The sequence below is a fragment of the Pleurodeles waltl genome, chromosome 3_1 (genome assembly GCF_031143425.1).
Source record: "Pleurodeles waltl isolate 20211129_DDA chromosome 3_1, aPleWal1.hap1.20221129, whole genome shotgun sequence".
Classification (NCBI taxonomy): domain Eukaryota; kingdom Metazoa; phylum Chordata; class Amphibia; order Caudata; family Salamandridae; genus Pleurodeles; species Pleurodeles waltl.
The window spans coordinates 1,246,493,647-1,246,511,158 of record NC_090440.1 but is presented as its reverse complement, the minus strand read 5'-3'; positions in this window follow the sequence as shown (position 1 = coordinate 1,246,511,158).

The following is a 17,512-nucleotide window of genomic DNA, read 5'->3' as shown; positions in this document are numbered from 1 at the left end:
TGTGTGCAGATGTCGTCCATAGCCTAGTAGGCCATTTCCCAGGAATTGAACATAGGAGCCCAAGAGCAAGGCGTAGTGCAGGGGGGTTGTGTGTCTGTTGTGTCCGCCAACGATAGCGGTAATGTATGCACTCAACATGTCTTTCTTCTGTCGTCCCCCCCCTTTTTGTGGTCTCCCTGTTCTTGTTTGCATTAGCATCATCAGGCAGAGGAGCAGTGGCACCGGAGCACGAGGGTGCTGCATCCCACATGGCCATGGAGGGCCACACTACGGAATCGGACTTCACCAGTAGGACGGAGGGCGAGGGGAGCTCCACGGCGGGGACAGGAGCTGAGACCAGTGACACGGACTCGTCCTCTGATGGGAGCTCCCTTCTGGTGGCGGCAACATCTGTGCCACCCCATCTACAGGTACAGCCACCACCCCCCCCCTTCCAGCACCGCACTCCCAGCAGCCCCTCAGCCTTTGCCCTGTGCCCGCTCACCCGGGAGGGTGGGCATCACCTTCGCCCCAGGCACCTCAGGCCCTGCCCCAGTCACCCCTGCTTCCCTCAGTGTGGAGGCCATTGACCTCCTCAGGTCCCTCACTGTTGGGCAGTCTACCATTTTGAATGCCATCCAGGGTGTAGAAAGGCAGTTGCAACAAACCAGTGCATTCCTGGAGGGCATTCATTCTCGTCAGGCGGCCCTTCAGCAAGCTTTTCAGACTCTGGCCTCAGCACTGATGGCAGCCATTGTCCCTGTCTCTAGCCTCCACCCTCCAACTTCCTCCACCCAGACCCAATCCCCTGTACCCCAGCCTATCCCAAGCATACCTCTAGACCAGCATGCACACACGTCAACACACAAGGGAAGCTCAGGCAAACATAAGCACCACACATTCCACAGGCACTCACACAAGCATCACACACATGCAGACACACCAACATCCACTGCCTCCACTGTGTCCCCCTCCTCCTCGTCTCCCTCCTCCCTCCCAGTCTCGTCTACACTCACACCTGCATGCACTACATCTACAGCCACTACTGCCATCATCAGCACACCCACCTCCACACCCCGCTCACGTGCAGTCACCACCCCCACTACCATTCACACGTCCCCTGTGTCCTCTCCCTGTGTGTCTGTGATGCCCCCTCCCAAGATACACAAATGCAGGCGCACACCCACCCAACAGCCATCCACCTCAAGACAGCCTTCAGCGCATGCACCTTCACCCAAGGTCAGAAAACGAACACCTCCTACAACCACGACCTCTTTCCCACACCTCCCCCACCCCGTCCGTCTCCTAGGTCCCAAACTAGCATCTCAGCCACAACATCTCCGGGACCAGTGGTGCCTGTAGTCACCGGAATCTGGAGTGCACCGGCCACCAGGGCAGCCAGTGTGGCACGGAGCCACAGCACAGACAGTCCCCCACCTGTGAAGCATCAGAAGTTGGCCAGTGCCCGGCTGGAGAGGGGGAAGACTCCGGCCGCCAAAGCCACTCCCAGGGGTCCCGGTGGGAGTGTGGAGTCAGCTGAGACACAATCCAAGGTGGGGAAGGGCCACAAGAAACCAGGAAAGTCTGGGAAGAGCAGCACGGCGGTGGAGACCGCCATCATCCCCGCTGCCCAGGAGGCCACAGCCGTCATCCCTGCAACAGCCGTCATCCCTGCTGCCCAGGAGGCCACAGCCATCATCCCCGCTGCCCAGGAGGCCACAGCCGTCGTCCCCGCTGCCCAGGAGGCCACAGCCGTCATCCCCGCTGCCCAGGAGGCCACAGCCGTCATCTCTGCTGCCCAGGAGGCCACAGCCGTCGTCCCCGCTGCCCAGGATGCCACAGCCATCATCCCCGCTGCCCAGGAGGCCACAGCCATCGTCCCCGCTGCCCAGGAGGCCACAGCCGTCATCCCAGCTGCCCAGGAGGCCACAGCCGTCATCCCCACTGCCCAGGAGGCCACAGCCGTCATCCCTGCTGCCCAGGAGGCCACAGCCGTCGTCCCCGCTGCCCAGGATGCCACAGCCATCATCCCCACTGACAAAGAGAGGACCGCCAGCAGAAGCCCCGCTGGGACAGAGAGGACCGCCAGCACAAGCCCCGCTGGGCTAGAGAGGATCGTCAGCACAAGCCCCGCTGGGCTAGAGAGGACCGCCAGCACAAGGACCACCAGCCCAAGCCCCGCTGGGCCATGAAGGACCACCAGCACAAGCCCCGCTGGGCCATGAAGGACCGCCAGCAGCTGAGTCACTGCAAAGGAGCCCGCCAGTCCAAGCACCGCTGAACAGGGCATCCCATCTCAAGCACAGCTGATCAGGGCACCGCCGTCTCAAGCACCGCTGAACAGGGCACCGCCGTCTCAAGCACCCCTGAACAGGGCAACGCCGTCTCAAGCAACGCTGGCCCATGAGCGCCAAGAGCACTGACGCTACTGAGTCCGTCACGGCAGAATGAAGCACTCTGGGCACCATGCCCCTCCAGAGGTAGTGGACAATGACATCCACTACCTCTGTCCTTAGCAGGATGAAGCACTCTGGGCCCCAATCCCTCTCCAGAACCAGTGGAGAGATCCATCCACTACCTCTGTCCTTAGCAGGATGAAGCACTTTGGGCACCAAGCCCCCTCCAGAACCAGTGGAGAGATCCATCCACTACCTCTGCCCTTAGCAGGATGAAGCACTCTGGGCACCAAGCCCACTCCAGAACCAGTGGAGAGATCCATCCACTACCTCTGTCCTTAGCAGGATGAAGCACTCTGGGCACCAAGCCCCCTCCAGAACCAGTGGAGAGATCCATCCACCACCTCTGTCCTTAGCAGGATGAAGCACTCTGAGCACCAAGCCCCTTCCAGAACCAGTGGAGAATGACATCCACTACCTCTGTCCTTAGCAGGATGAAGCACTCTGGGCACAAGGCCCCCTCCAGAACCAGTGGAGACTGTTATCCACTTGAGAGACTGTGGCTTTACACTCCCCAGGATTGAACAGTGGGCAACCCACCCACTTGTGAGACTTGAGAGACTGTGGCTTTGCACTCCCCAGGATTGAACAGTGGGCAACCCACCCACTGTAGAGACTTGAGAGTCTGTGTGGCTTTGCACTCCCCAGGATTGAACAGTGGGCATGTGGCCCTCTCGTGGATTTGGCGTTGTGCACTCAACCAGGTGAGGTGCCCCCCCTCCCCCTGAGGTGCCTGTTTTCTTGCTCTCTGATGCCCCTGCAATGTTCTCTCCATCATGGTCGGGGATCTTGGGTGGGCCTCGCCCATACCGTGTGGGCCCAGTGTTCCTCTGACTTAATTGGAGCACTACCTGGACTACTATGCTTGGTGTATATTTTGATAATGGTGTATATATATATTTTTGCATACTTGCTTTTAAATATTACAATGGTTACACTCATTGTCAAACCGAAAACCCAAGAAGAAGGTAAAACGTTTCTCCTTGTTATGCCTTTTTTAGGGATGGGTAATGTTTTTGGCCTGCCCCTGATTTATTTGAGTCTGATAATCGGGGTTAGTGACAAATTCCACGGGTGTTATATGTGAACACCTACCACAAGGCCTATGCAACACCTCCTTAATGCAGAGTAAAGCAATGCAGTGCTTTACTCTGCCTTGCCTTCCTCAATAATTATGAGGTTATTCGAATCCATGCATGTTGCTTTGCATTGCAGCCTAAGTGTGATTGAGAGTCCTGCACCACTGGAACGTCTAGAAAAGTGACTCTAGAAAAATGAGCCCCCTAATGTAACCCAACCAGATCAATCAGGGCTATAATTTCTACCATTTTGCATCATGGTTGCACTACTGTTGTGGCGCATCCCGGAAGCAAAATGCTAGTAGATAATTAGAAAGCCATATAAGGGGCAATTTTCGACCCCCCTTGTGTGGAATTGATAAAAAATGTAATGCAAGTCAGAGGCTTTCATGCAATCCCAGATTTACTAAGGTTTGTACACCTGGAATATTGTGAAAAATATTTTAAGGTCCTTGTTATTTCCTCTTTCTTTGTATGCTGCATTCTGCAGCATGCATAGAAAGAGGAACATGCTGTGAGAGATTTCTAATGTGCAGGAAGGTATCCCTCCCTGCATATAAACAATTCTCCTTGCAATGGAGGCATCCTGGTACCATGATGCATGTTGAACTGTGTTGGGGTTAGACTGCCTGAAGTGCATCAGCGCAAGGAGAGAGCAGAAATGCTCCATACCTTTGTAAATATGGGGCAAGTCAGCCCTCTCCACTTCACAAAACCCAGCACATTAACTTAGCTTATTGGCCTGGGTTGCATCCAGTTTAGTTAATAGGCCACTTAACATGCCAGGCATATTGACAATTCTAATTTGTTTGCCCCAATATTCACACATTGTGACATTTTATACAAATGTCCTGGGGGTTCATCAGGCATTCTACCGGTGCACTTTGGAATCACAAAAGGGGCTGAAGATGCTTGTGTGGCCCTTTTTGTAATACCACTAGCACTGGCATACTCATAGCACCAGTGTTATCACCAGAGGGTATACCCTCATTTGCAGGGGGGTGTGGCTCCATGCAGATGAGGGAATCCCTTTGCCTCTGTGTCTGCACCATATTATAAACATGGGTGCAGAGGCAAAAAAGCTGTCAGGAGGTGCATTGACTGTGCGCCACCTAAAAGGTCGTGCACTTTCAGTGTGGCCCCTAATGACAGCCCTCTGGAGGAGGAAAAGGGGGTCCTATTGACACCCAGACATCCCCTTGAGGTGAGTGCAGTCACTCACTGCACCCACGTAAAAGGGTTGCCTCCTGCACAGGGAAACTCGGGCTGCTTTAAAACAGACACCCCGTTTTATATTTGAATGTGCTGCCCCCATGGAATTGCAAGTTTGAGGCAGCCCTGAGGGCAGCGCATCCAATGGAATAATGTGCACTTTCTCAGTTTGTGCACGGTGCACCTCTTGTACAGGCACCGTGGCACAAACAGAGAAAGTGTGCCCTATGCATAACAGGCCCCAGTAATGCAATACGTCACTAATACGTGCACTGTCAACATACACATGCGACACATTCCAAAACATCAAACATTCCACCTCATATATTCACAAGCGCTACATTGATCCCTGGAAGTGTTTACATGCATTGCACAATACACTACACTGTAAAACTCACATTTGATCCATTCTGTCATTTTAAACAGATGCATTAGTGTAATGAGTGAGGCATTGCACTTGTTACATCATTCGGATGTCACACATCCAAGCCAAAGCTTCAAAAGTACAACATGAAAGTGTTGAAAATCACGCATTGCACATTTGGTGAAAACATGACACATCTGCCAAGGATATGATTCACTGACTCTGCCATGCTGCAAACCAGGAAGTTTGAAGTTACTTTCACTTTCCCTTACAGTCTTTTTTATCTGTGCTTGATGGAAATGGTGTCTTGTGGTTTGTGGAGAGTGTTGAACTGTTTATTGGTCTTGTTGGTGTCTTTGCTGTCCCTGTTGTATCCCAAAAGTCTATTTTATATATTCTAATTTTAATCTGTATTGTTTATTCAATTTTATTATCAGGTGTGTGTCTTTTCAGGGTTCTGTATTGTTAGGGGTAGTTGTGGGTTTTAGGTTCTCAAAACAACACCCAACTACCAGCTGGGCTGATGCCCTCAAAACCTCCAACCTCGCTACTGCCACCAACCTGGAACAGGAGGTGAAAAACTTCACTACATGAATCATCAATTGCGTCAACAGCATCATCCTCATCAAGAGCTACATCCAGAATAAATGCTTCAAAAAGGCCAGCTGGTACACCCCAAAACTCAGAACAGCGAAACTAGACAGCAAACAGCTGGAGAGGAGATGGCACGCAAGCAAGGACACCTCTGACAGAGCAGCCTTCAAGACCTCCCTCAACCTCAACCATCTCGTGCTAGAGGTAACAAAGAAGACAGCCCTTGCATATAGAGAAACATTGAACCCCAACCCACATCTATGGACTTCCTCGACAGATACACCACCTTCATAATTGACACAAACCACACACTGACCACCTGGTACATCCTTTCTCCCCAGGATATCACGTCTTCCATGAAATCTGTCCACTCTGGAGCTCCCACAGACCCATGCCCCTACCCCAGCTTCAACCTTGGAGAGTACGTACCGGCAGAACCCCCTGTTAACTGTTATGAGTTGGAACATTGCTTGGTTGAAAGCCAAAAGGAATGATGTAAGGTGGCTGGAAATGTTTAGCAGGAACTATATTGTGGCTATGAAGGAAACATGGGATTTAGATATTTTTGTTTTATTTAGAGCAGTAGAGTTGGTATTTGAGAGCAGTCTAACATTGTTGGTGGTACGTTTGCATAATTCTTTTCCTAGGGTGCACCACTAGAACATATCCTTTGCCTGAAATGTTTTTTGGAAGGCTATGGGGAGAGAAAATCCTCACCATTCAGGCCCATATTTATACTTATTTAGCGCCGCATTTGCGTCATTTTTTTACGCAAAAGCAGTGGAAACTTACAAAATACAATTGCATTTTGTAAGTTTGCGCCGCTTTTGCTTCCCAAAATGACGCAAATGTGGCGCTAAAAAAGTATAAATATGGGCCTCAATGTTTTAATTTTAGGTGACTTTAATTAATGTCCACTTTTGTTTACAAGCTTGTGGCCTAGACAAAGGGTTGTTTAATGTTAACCTCTATGTAAGACATTTTGAACACACAGAAATGTAATCAGCTGGAGCATGTATTGGCAAGTAACAATTTGTACTGTATTGAGCAGATGGGGGAGGGTGAAGCTACACCTTTGTTTACGGGTAGGGTTTGTGCTATCATTGATTACATCATTGAGTCTGCATCCCTGGCTTCTCTTGTTAAGTCCATGAGTGTAAAATTGAACAATTTCAGTGATCATAATCCTGTCGTGTTGAACCTGGTCTGTGGGTCTGATTTGGAAGTAATCCCAAGGAAAGCACCCTATAATGACATAATTAGCACCAGGGATCAGGCATGGAGACTCAGGTGAAATAGAGTAATTCTGAGGCATTATTAGAGAATATCTCTGAGGTGAATGCGGTGGGCATTGTCTTATGCCTGGAGCCTAACACAAAGGGAGATGGCGTTCTTAATGCTTTTAATAAGTTATGTAGGCAGACCTTCTCTAATCTCACGACTCAAGGGATGTATGGTAATAGAAAGGAGAATAATTGGTTTGATAGCAACTGCTCCAGGGTGCATAGAAATCTGCTGGTTACCTTCCTGCACAAAAACAATCACTGGCGACTTTTTCCACTTTTAATGTGTGCTGCAAAATGCAACACATATAGAAAGAGGAAATGACAAGGAGAAATAAAGATATTTCTCCTTGTTAGGCATCCCATTGGGAGGCACACAGTTTTGACACATTTCCAGGTTTACAGATCCTTGTAAATCTGGGAATGTGTCAAAACATTATGGTGTTACATGGGAAACCCTACTGTAAAGCCTGTGGAACACATCCTTGATGTGGAATAAGGCAAAGGCAGACAGAGCGACTTTGCGTTGCCTCATAGATATGATTGAGAGACCTGCAGTACCAGAGCATCATGGAAATTGACAATCCAGCAGCGCAGGTCTCCTATCATGAAGCCCACAGTGGATTAGCAGGCCTCAACATGTGTGACTTGGAGGGTTGTATTGCACATGTGTCATGTAGTATGGTGCAAGTTTGAGGCCCAGACCTGCTACGTATACACTGTCTCATTCATCCAACACATATATGGCTATTTTATGCAGCATGTTTTACTGTCATGAGGTCGGTCATTTGCTTGAGATGTACTTACCAACCAGTAAGCCATTCCAATATCTCCCATTCTGAAAGTGCTTGTTTATGATGGAATGTCAGAAGATGTATGCATTATGAGCATTCCCAGGGTACTTTGCCAGCACATTGATTAACATCCCCAGATGGTCCACTATTCCCTGCATGTTGATTGAATATGTATACTTCTGATTGCGGTACAGGTGGGATGTGGTAGCAGAAACCACTAGTTGTGCATAAGTGCAGTCCATTGCCACCAATACATGTGGAAATCTAGCAATGGCAAAGAAGCCCTGCTGCTTTTCCAGTTGAACCTGATGTGTGTTGGGGAACATGAGGTACTGGGGTGTGAGGCTTATGATGGCTCGGAGGATGGAGGGGAAGGATGCCGAAAAGGATGATTGAGATGTTCCTGCCACTCTGGCTATGGTGGTTTGGAATGAGGCAGATGCCAGCATGTGGAGTACCGTCTGCTTGGCCTGCACAGGGATTGTAGTACACCTCTGAGATGTTGTCTGCAGCCTTGGTGCAATCTTATGCAGGAGCTGGACAATGGACTCCATACTGAGCCAGTAGTAGGCGATGACCTCCTCCTTCATGAGGTCAATGAGGGTAGTCCACTACCAGTATGGCCGCTCTGTTCTCCTGCGCTGCCTCCCTGGTGTTGGTGGAGGTGCTGTTGGCCATCATATTCTTCCTGCTCCAAACTGCAGTATGAGTATCTCCATGACGTAGTTGAGCTTGCCAAAGTGCTTTGGATATATTCTGCTTACAGGGGCAGCCCCTCCACTAAGGCAGAAGAGTGTCACCCCATTGCTTTTAAGCAGAAAGGGAAGGAAAAATCAAATGATAATAACGCTTCATTATTATCATTTTATTTTTTTTCTGGGAAAAATGGGGCGGGTCAGGGCTGGGCTGGAGGGGGCCATAAGACTACATGTCTGTTTGGCTGGCCATGTTGGGCCGGTCAAACAGACATGCTACTTTGCATTTCTCCACCAACTATATTGAACAGCCAGAAGGAGAAAGTGCACAGGCTCCCACTCCCTGTGTGAACGATGAAGCATGGCTCTCACACCAATCAGGACGTTGCTATCATGCTGGGGACAGCAGCGTTGTGATTGGCTGGGAGCCTGTGTGCTGCCGGGAAGTGGACGGAGGTGACACAAATCTCCTCAAGAAAGTGTTTTTTACTTTTTTTTTTTTATAGCCCCGCCCCATCACCCCTGTTAAGTGGCATCCGCCACTGTCTGCTTATGTTCCAGTGTCAATGTGTCATTTTTATGCCTGGGTTGCCGATGTGCTGGAACTTTGACGCATTTTGAACTCTGTGCATCATTTGCCATCAACGCGTCACTTTCCTATAAACTTGTAGATATGGATGCGTCTGTTCTGCGTTACATTTTATGGAAGAACGCCTACCTTGCATATGTTTAACTTTACCTGCCGCAGCCAGTTATACCACAGGTAAAAAGGGTAATAAAAGTCACCCAGCCAACGAACGCAGTTGAACAAACCACTTTATAAGGGGGTGGGGGCGATCCCTGACCCATTAGCAAATAACCCTAAAAAGCTCCACAGCTAATGGTCGATGTGGTAGCACAACACATCTCTCAACAAAGTAATACCTATTGACTACGTGCAGCTCCCCATCCCTTTAGAACTGAAGGAGTTATAACTGGAAAAAGTATTACCACAAATAAATGAGCCTACAGCAGCAGAGTCAACTTTGAGGAAGGGGGGGCTTGTGAACTCCCATAGTCCATTAGAATTGGAAGAACCACCATCATGAACAAAGGAGCCTGTAGCAACTCAAAGCACTGTATAACACTGGGGGCACCAGTGAACTCTTGCAGCGCTCCAGAACACCGGAACAGAAAGAAACACCAGCAGGTGGACACAATATAAAAGAGGTGAAACTGGGATTGAGGGGGAGGGGTGTTGTAGGAACTATAGAATTTAATAAGCAGTTTTAATGATTTTGTACAGTATAAAACGATTCATGTTGGAGCCAAGCACTGAATCATTTGCTGTTATTGTGATGACTTTTAATAATAGTACAATAAACCTTTCTCATTTTGTTTTTGGAATGGTTGTGTACAACCTTTCACTGTCCATGGTAACCAACGGATGAGTTGAATTGTCAAACTGGAAATCTTCAACTGTCTCTGATAAATGAACATGTTTCAAGAACATGAGGTTCAATTAAAAAATCAACTTATTCTGCCAATGTTCACAAATGGAATTGCAACCAGTCTCTATGGGTCTGCCAAGTGGTTTAGTAATATTCCTGTGAACCTTAAGCAGAGTATAGAATGATGGAATGGAGAAGTCAGTTTTATTAAGGTATGAGAAGTTCTTGGTGCTGAGCCTAGATTCATTAAGTCCTTTGGCTGTGAGTTCCTCTATTTCTTTTTAAATATCATTTGTGGGGTAGATGTTTAACTTTTGGTAATGATCCGCATTTTTGAGTAGATTCAGTATTTGAATCATAGTTTTACTGTATTAGATCTTAGCGTCTGATTTTAAGGCCCTAGTGCCTTCTTGTGCCAAATTAGCGTCATTTTTCTTTACGCTAATGTGGTTCAAGGAGGCAATTTTTGCTGTATCATATTTACAGACTTGAGCACTGTTTGCATTGTGCCATTTTAAGACCGCATGCACCACATTATGCCTGTGTCAGGCATAATGTACACAAGGGGGCGTTCCGGAGTTAGGAGGCCCTACAAGAGTTCACTGTACCATTTTTAGTGCCATTTTTAGCATCATTTTGAACACCTGCTCAGAGAAGGCCTTCAAATAGTGCACTCTTAAAATAAATGGGTCTCCTTGCACTTTGCTACACTAGCGTAAAAAATGTTACGCTAGTGTAGCAAAGCGCCACAATAGCATCAACAAGTTTGATGCTATTGTTCTAATGATTGCGATGGTGCGCTATATTATAAATACATCACACACATGGTTTTGTTAGGTGGGGCAAGGGTGAGGCAAGAAAAGTGGTGCATCAGTACTTATGTTTCACCATCTTATACATCTGGCCCTCAGTTTTACTGTATTGGATCTGGGTATTACTGCACTGTGTTTTACAATCCACACAGCAGTCAGAGGGACATTTTCTTTGCTTTCTTTCGGGTCCATGGCATTCTTGCTGTGCTACTGTCTGCCCTGTTGTATGGGAGCTTCAGTTGAGGATGAGGGGTATGGTCTCAGAATCTCCGGCTGCTGGTTCAGCATATCATCGTTGACATTTTCATGTGATTGCTCAAATATTCCTTTAATGACAAGTTGTTTCAAAGATCTCTTTTATAGAAAAAAACAGTGCTGAAATGAGTCACATACAGTGCCCTGTAAACACAGTTATGAAGGAGATTAAATCCTTGAGACATTATCAGTCTTTGATCACATAACAATGAGATACTAGGACTACACCTACTCACAAAGCCATAGGGTAGTCCTGGACTCCTGATGGCAGGCACCTATGTTCGGTTGAGGGCTCCCTGGCATGAGTTCTTCTACAGTCGATGGTAATACTGGTATTAGTGTTGCTCATTCTTGCCTGACCTACTCTAGATTTACAAATTGTGCTGTTAGGAAAACAAAGAGCCAGATTCATGGGAAAATGATGGTGACCTTTGCCGTGACAGATTTGGCAGTGTCGCACACCGTCATTTTCACAACGCAGGGATGCTCCATACTAAATAGAATACGGCGCACCCCAGTGTTGCCCCCTGCGCCAGCTCTGAATTTGCTGCATGCACCAATGCAGCAACCTTTGCACCATTGTGCAAGGATGGCTGCGTTGAGGGGGAGATTGTTTTGTGCAGGAAGGAATACCCTCCTGCACAAAAATAATGTTAAATGGCGATTTGCTCTTTCTATGTGTGCTGTAGAATGCCCCACACATAGAAAGAGCCAAAAAAAGAGGAAAAATTAAAGCATTTCTCCTCGTTGCACCTGGTAACGCTACCCCTGAGGTGGCGTTAGATTTTGGTGCTGCCTCAGATTTACAAAAACTGGAGTTTTCTTTCACTTGTGTTGTGATACACCTCACAAGTAAGGACTGTGATGAGGAAGAGTAGGACTAAGAGAAATAAGGATTACTATTTATAATTGGGGCATTTCATTCACCATTATTCATAAACCACATCCAAAGTTTACTAGGTTTAGCTAGTTACAACAGTGCCTATACACATAAAAACAACTTACTTTTAGACAAAACATGTTAAGATTATAGAAACACACACCATGTGGAATAAAGAGTAATGTGTGGACTTTCAATTGAAAAACTGCCCTTGCTTCAAATGTTAATGGAAATCCCTTTCTCTAGATTGCCTAAAGAAAATGTTTGAAAGTTAGAGGGACTATACATATTCTCAGTAACGTTCTGAATTATGCCCCTTTCTCACAAGGACTTTGTAGGAAAAAGTATGTCCACCTCTAGAATAATATTGCAATATTAATATGTATGTGCATATCAAATAATAACTTCCTTGTAATCCCTCATGTCAAATGTCACCAGTACAGTAACAAAATAAGAATTAAGAACACAGGTAGAAGAGCCCCTCTTTAAGGTATTTATTAGTGTTGATCTCATATTACACATTGATTACTATCCCAATACTCAACTGATGAAATTTCCAATTGGGAAAGACTTCTTTCTTTTCTGAAAGGAGGTACAATATTTAATTTGCAAACGCCTGGTTTAGTAGTCCCGACAAATCCAGAGCTGCCGATTTCACCAGAAATGTCATAGTGCGAGGAGAAGGCGGGGCATTGGAGGGGGCGTGGTCTCACACTGAAAAGCATCCAAGAGGCACTTTTACCGCACCCTGGCCCCAAAACCACTCCTCTATAAAAAGTTTTAAAAAATTTGCTGAGGCTGCAGCCAATGTCATAGGGTGTTTTTCTACCCATTTATGGACATCAGCAGTTAGAAACCTCTGAGAACGAGCTGAAAATTTCTGTTTACAGTGGTTTTCAGCTTGTTTTCCCTGCCACCATGTGCTATTGGCTCCTCACAAGGAGTCTGTGTGAGGGGAGCCAATAGTGTGTGTCACACAGTATGAGTTGGCAAGTCTGCAAATCTATCTCTGAAACCATAGTAAGAACTGGCACCATATAATGCCCCTTCATACAGTGTAGGGAATGGCCATCAACATTTTTTGACCAGTTCCAGACATCTATTAATACTACTGCTATAATTATAATATCAAAATGTAATGATAGTAAACAGTAAGAGTTTGCATTATGATGTCTTCCATGCTGCTGCTGGGACCCTGCATTCAATTAATAAGCTACCATGCTTCGTCCCTCTATCTTACTGAAGTCTGCTTTCCATATAAAAACCTAATCTATACATACATACATACATACATACATACATACATATTTTAGATGGAAATTTGTGATCAATCATAATTTTGCCATATTGTCTGTAAGGTTGAAACAATTTCTATAAAGAATTAACAAATATCTGTTTTTTGGCCTTTGAGTCACAGAAGAAACAAGCATTAGCATAGCCAATAAGTCTTGCCTTTGGGACGTTGTAAGTGTTTACCCAGAGATACTCCCTTTGCCAGTGTCTTTCACAATGCTGTAGAGCATTATGGCTGCTGTGCAGCATGTTGAAAAGTTAGAATAAAAGAGTGTTGTAAACAATATAATATCCCAGAACAAAAATGACAATAGTATTGTGATTTAAATTACAACTTGCATTGTCCCACCAGGGTATTGGAAACCAAAAAATGACTGATAAATCTAAAGATCTATGCAAACTGAAAAGATTAAACAACCGCAAGTCATAGAATAGAAACCTTGAAGAGAGTATTACCATCCAAAACTATTAGAAAGCTCATCAAAGGCATTTTAGAAATATTTATTTATTGTTTTTGAGTTAAAAGGTTATGACAGGAAGAGCATCGGGCAAGGAGCAACACATTTTGATTAAAAGGCAGCATAACACACTAGATTTCCTTCTAAAACTGGTTGTCAGTCACACATCACATTAGCTGTGGTGTGACTGTTGAAATCATTGTACATTCCATTTGGCTTGATGAGCAGACCTTAAAGCAACAAGGTCAATGGCAAGAACCCACACTGCACTCTCAAAATATCCAAAGCAACAGTAGGAAAGAATTTACATTTGTGATTCACATTCAATGAAACAATGAATCTATCACTGGAAACACAATTTAATTACTCTTAATCAAATCATATTTGTTACTTCCAACAGTTAGGAAAACATTAAATTTTTAACAAGATATTACAAAAAGTCATGTATAAACATTATAAAACACATACATAATGGTCCAACATTCCTCTCCTTATTCAAAATAGCATGTGGTAATCGCTAATAACTATACCAGGAATCCACCTATAAGAGATAGTTGCCTAGTCTATCACAGTCCTAAATCATACTTATTTCCATCTCTGTATGGGCAGGGCTGTGATATAGAGTCCTTGAAGGGCAAATTCAACTTTCCTCGCAACCTCTCAATGTATAAAAAGTCGACGCTTTTCGGCCCCTTCACATATAGGCCTCCTCAGGACTAATGGAGAGCGCCAAACCTAATAAATACAAACAGTATATATTACTGCACAACAACTAATCTTGGACCTGAGTACCCTACACCGTAAAAAAAATCACCAAGTGAAAATTAAAATGAAATGCTTTATGCAATCCATTGCACCGCAAAGGTACTTGTAAATATGTTACATGCCACATAAAACTGCTCTAAAAATATGCAAACCCTCTGTTGTGCATAACCACTTGTGTAACTTATTTCTTTTTCAAGCGGGAAACCATTACCAATTTTTTTTAAAACTTCTGTCAAACGCTATACTCACCCCATGTTGGGATCAACTAATATGTATCCTAAGTTGCGTTTTATTTATTTTATTCGGACGTAGCAACAAGAGCCTACAAATAAAAATTGTATGGTAAAACTCTCAATTACTTGGGTGCTTCATAGGCACCTTCGTTTCAGTGCCCTTTACAATAACCAGTACTTACTCATTTTGTACTTGGCATGGTGCGTTCTGGGATCTACTAACTGTACTTTTCCCTTCTTGTCGGCCAGACGTTTACGTCCTTTCTCCAATTCCTCGTGTTATGGAGGAAATTGGCAGAACTCGGAAGTAGATCAACTTTACCACCCCCGTGGTGGCCATCTTTGTACAAGTCAACTGTTTGCTCCGTGGTGGCCATCTTTGAATGGATAGCTACACTCCTTCTGATTAAGGGCGAGATGTAGGAAGCATTTTGCATGTCGCAAACAGCGATTTTCACTGTTTGCAACGTGCAAAATGCACTTTGCAATGCACAAAACCCGTTTTGCAATTTGGTAACCTGGTTACCAAATCGCAAAACGGGTTTGTGAGTCACAATTGGAAAGGGGTGTCCCCTTCCTAATTCCGAGTCGCAGTGCAATGCAGGATTGCTTTGTGACCGCGAACGCGGTCGCAAAGCAATCGCAGTTTGCACACATTTGAAATGGGTGGTAACCCATTTTCAAAAGGGAAGGGGTCCCATGTGACCCCTTCCTCGTTGTAAATGGAACTGCAAACATTTTTTCAGAGCGTTTAATTTTTCGTTTTTGTAATGCATCTTGTTTTCCTTTAAGGAAAACGGGCTGCATTACAAAAAAAAACTGCTTTATTAAAAAGCAGTCACAGAAATGGTGGTCTGCCGTCCGCAGCAGGCCACCATCCCTGTGAATGTCGCCACTTGCAAGGGGGTCGCAAATTGCGACCCACCTCATGAATATTAATGAGGTGGGCCTTTGCGACCCCCTTGCGAATTGCAGATGGTGTCAGGGACACCATCCTACATTCCAATTTGCGACTCGCAATATTCAAGTCGCAATTTGGAACCTACCTACATGTGGCCCCAAATTACTTTAAACTTTGTGTTCTGGTCTTTTTATTTATATAATCGGTATTGTTGTTGATTAACCCTTAATATGTCTCAAGGATTAAGTATAAACTGTCTGAATAATGTGAAAGTTTATTTTTCCATATGGTACGTTCTAAATTTCTCAATCCAGGAAACACATGGAACAAAATCAATACACATACTTGCTTCTAAAATCAAAGAGTCCATTATTTACAATTAGGTGTACTACACTTAGAATAACATGGTGATGATTGTTTTTTTTTTTATATATAAAAAAAGTCCAACTTATCTTTCCAAAAGTTCTCAACAAATACCAGGTACCAAGACATTTATATCAAGGCCCACATTTCATCCTGGTCATTCAGACTGTGTCTTGCTGTTCCAAATCTTTCAATGATTTCCCATTGCAGATAGCTCTACAATCAAATTTTTTAATATATTCCGGGACATATATTAATGGAAAAGTGGTGCATCATTCCTAATGCGCCACTTTTCTGGAGCTCCATTGCATCCCCCTAACAACACCATGTGTACGCCATATTTACAATATGGCGCACCATGGCGGTTGTGTCCACATTAGCGTTATAATTAACGTCGTTTTAATTAACGGTGCTAATGTGGCACTTTTCTGGATTAGCCCCATAAATTATGGTGCTAGTGCAGCAAAGCACAAGGAGGCCCATTGTTATCAATGGGAGCATCATTTGAACGCCTGCCTTAGGCAGGCTTTAAAAATGACGCTAAAAATGGTGCAGTTAAATCTAGTAAATTTCACTGTTCCATTGTTCTGGGCCTCCCTACACAGGAACACCCCCCTTGCATACACTATGCCTGACGCAGGCATGATGTGGTGCAAGGGTTTACAAAGTGTCACAATGCTTTCATTGCAGCTCTTTGTAAATATGGTTCATGTGAAATGCCACCTTAACGCCACATATACGTAAAAGAAATTACACAAATGTGGTGCATGGTGGCACTAGGGGTATCATAAAAACGCCTCTCCATTCCAGAGTACTAAGGGCCTCATTTACGTAGAAAAGGCACAGCGTAGCGCTACAAGCCAGCTTGCTGCGCCATGCTGCATCAATTTGAAAGTGCGGTGATGTGTTATATTTATAGAAATACAATGCATCCCTGTACTTTCCCCTGCACTGGTGCACAAACTGCTGTGTAGCACCAAGCCAGGCACCCTTGTGCCATGGTGCAAGAGTATCTGCTTTGCAGGGTTGATTGTTTATGTGCCGGAAGAGACCCCTTCCTGTACATAAACAATAATTAATGGCTTTTTCCTCTTTCTATATGTGCTGCATTCTGCAGTACACATAGAAAGAGGCAAAAACAGGGAGAAAAAATGTTATTTCTTCCTGTTGACCCACTTTAATGGTGGGGTAGGTATCTGATGCACTCCCAGCCTTGTAAATCTGGGAATGCGTCAGATTCCATCAGGTTTGATGGGGGTTGATTAGGAACACCCACAGCAACACCCAGTAAATGCACGTTTCATGGAGAGTTATGCGTGAAAGAGAGCCATATTTACAAGGTCATGAAAAGCCAAGCAAGGTGGCTTTGCGTGGCTTTATAATTATGGGCTGACATACTGCACAACCAGAGCGTCAAACAAAATGACACTCTGGTGGCACAGTGTGCTCCTAGGGCTTTGTAAATGGGACCCTAAATTCTGTGACTTGTTGTGATTTCCTTACATCTTAACTACTGACGCTTTTCTGCCGCTAGTGCTGATGTCTTTTTTTTCTATTTGGAGTACTTTCAAGCTTGCAACTTCATATCTTTTTTTCCCTATAAGACATCTATACCAAATTTGCATTGTTATTTCTTAAGATTCAGGTGGTTCCAAAGGTTATCCAG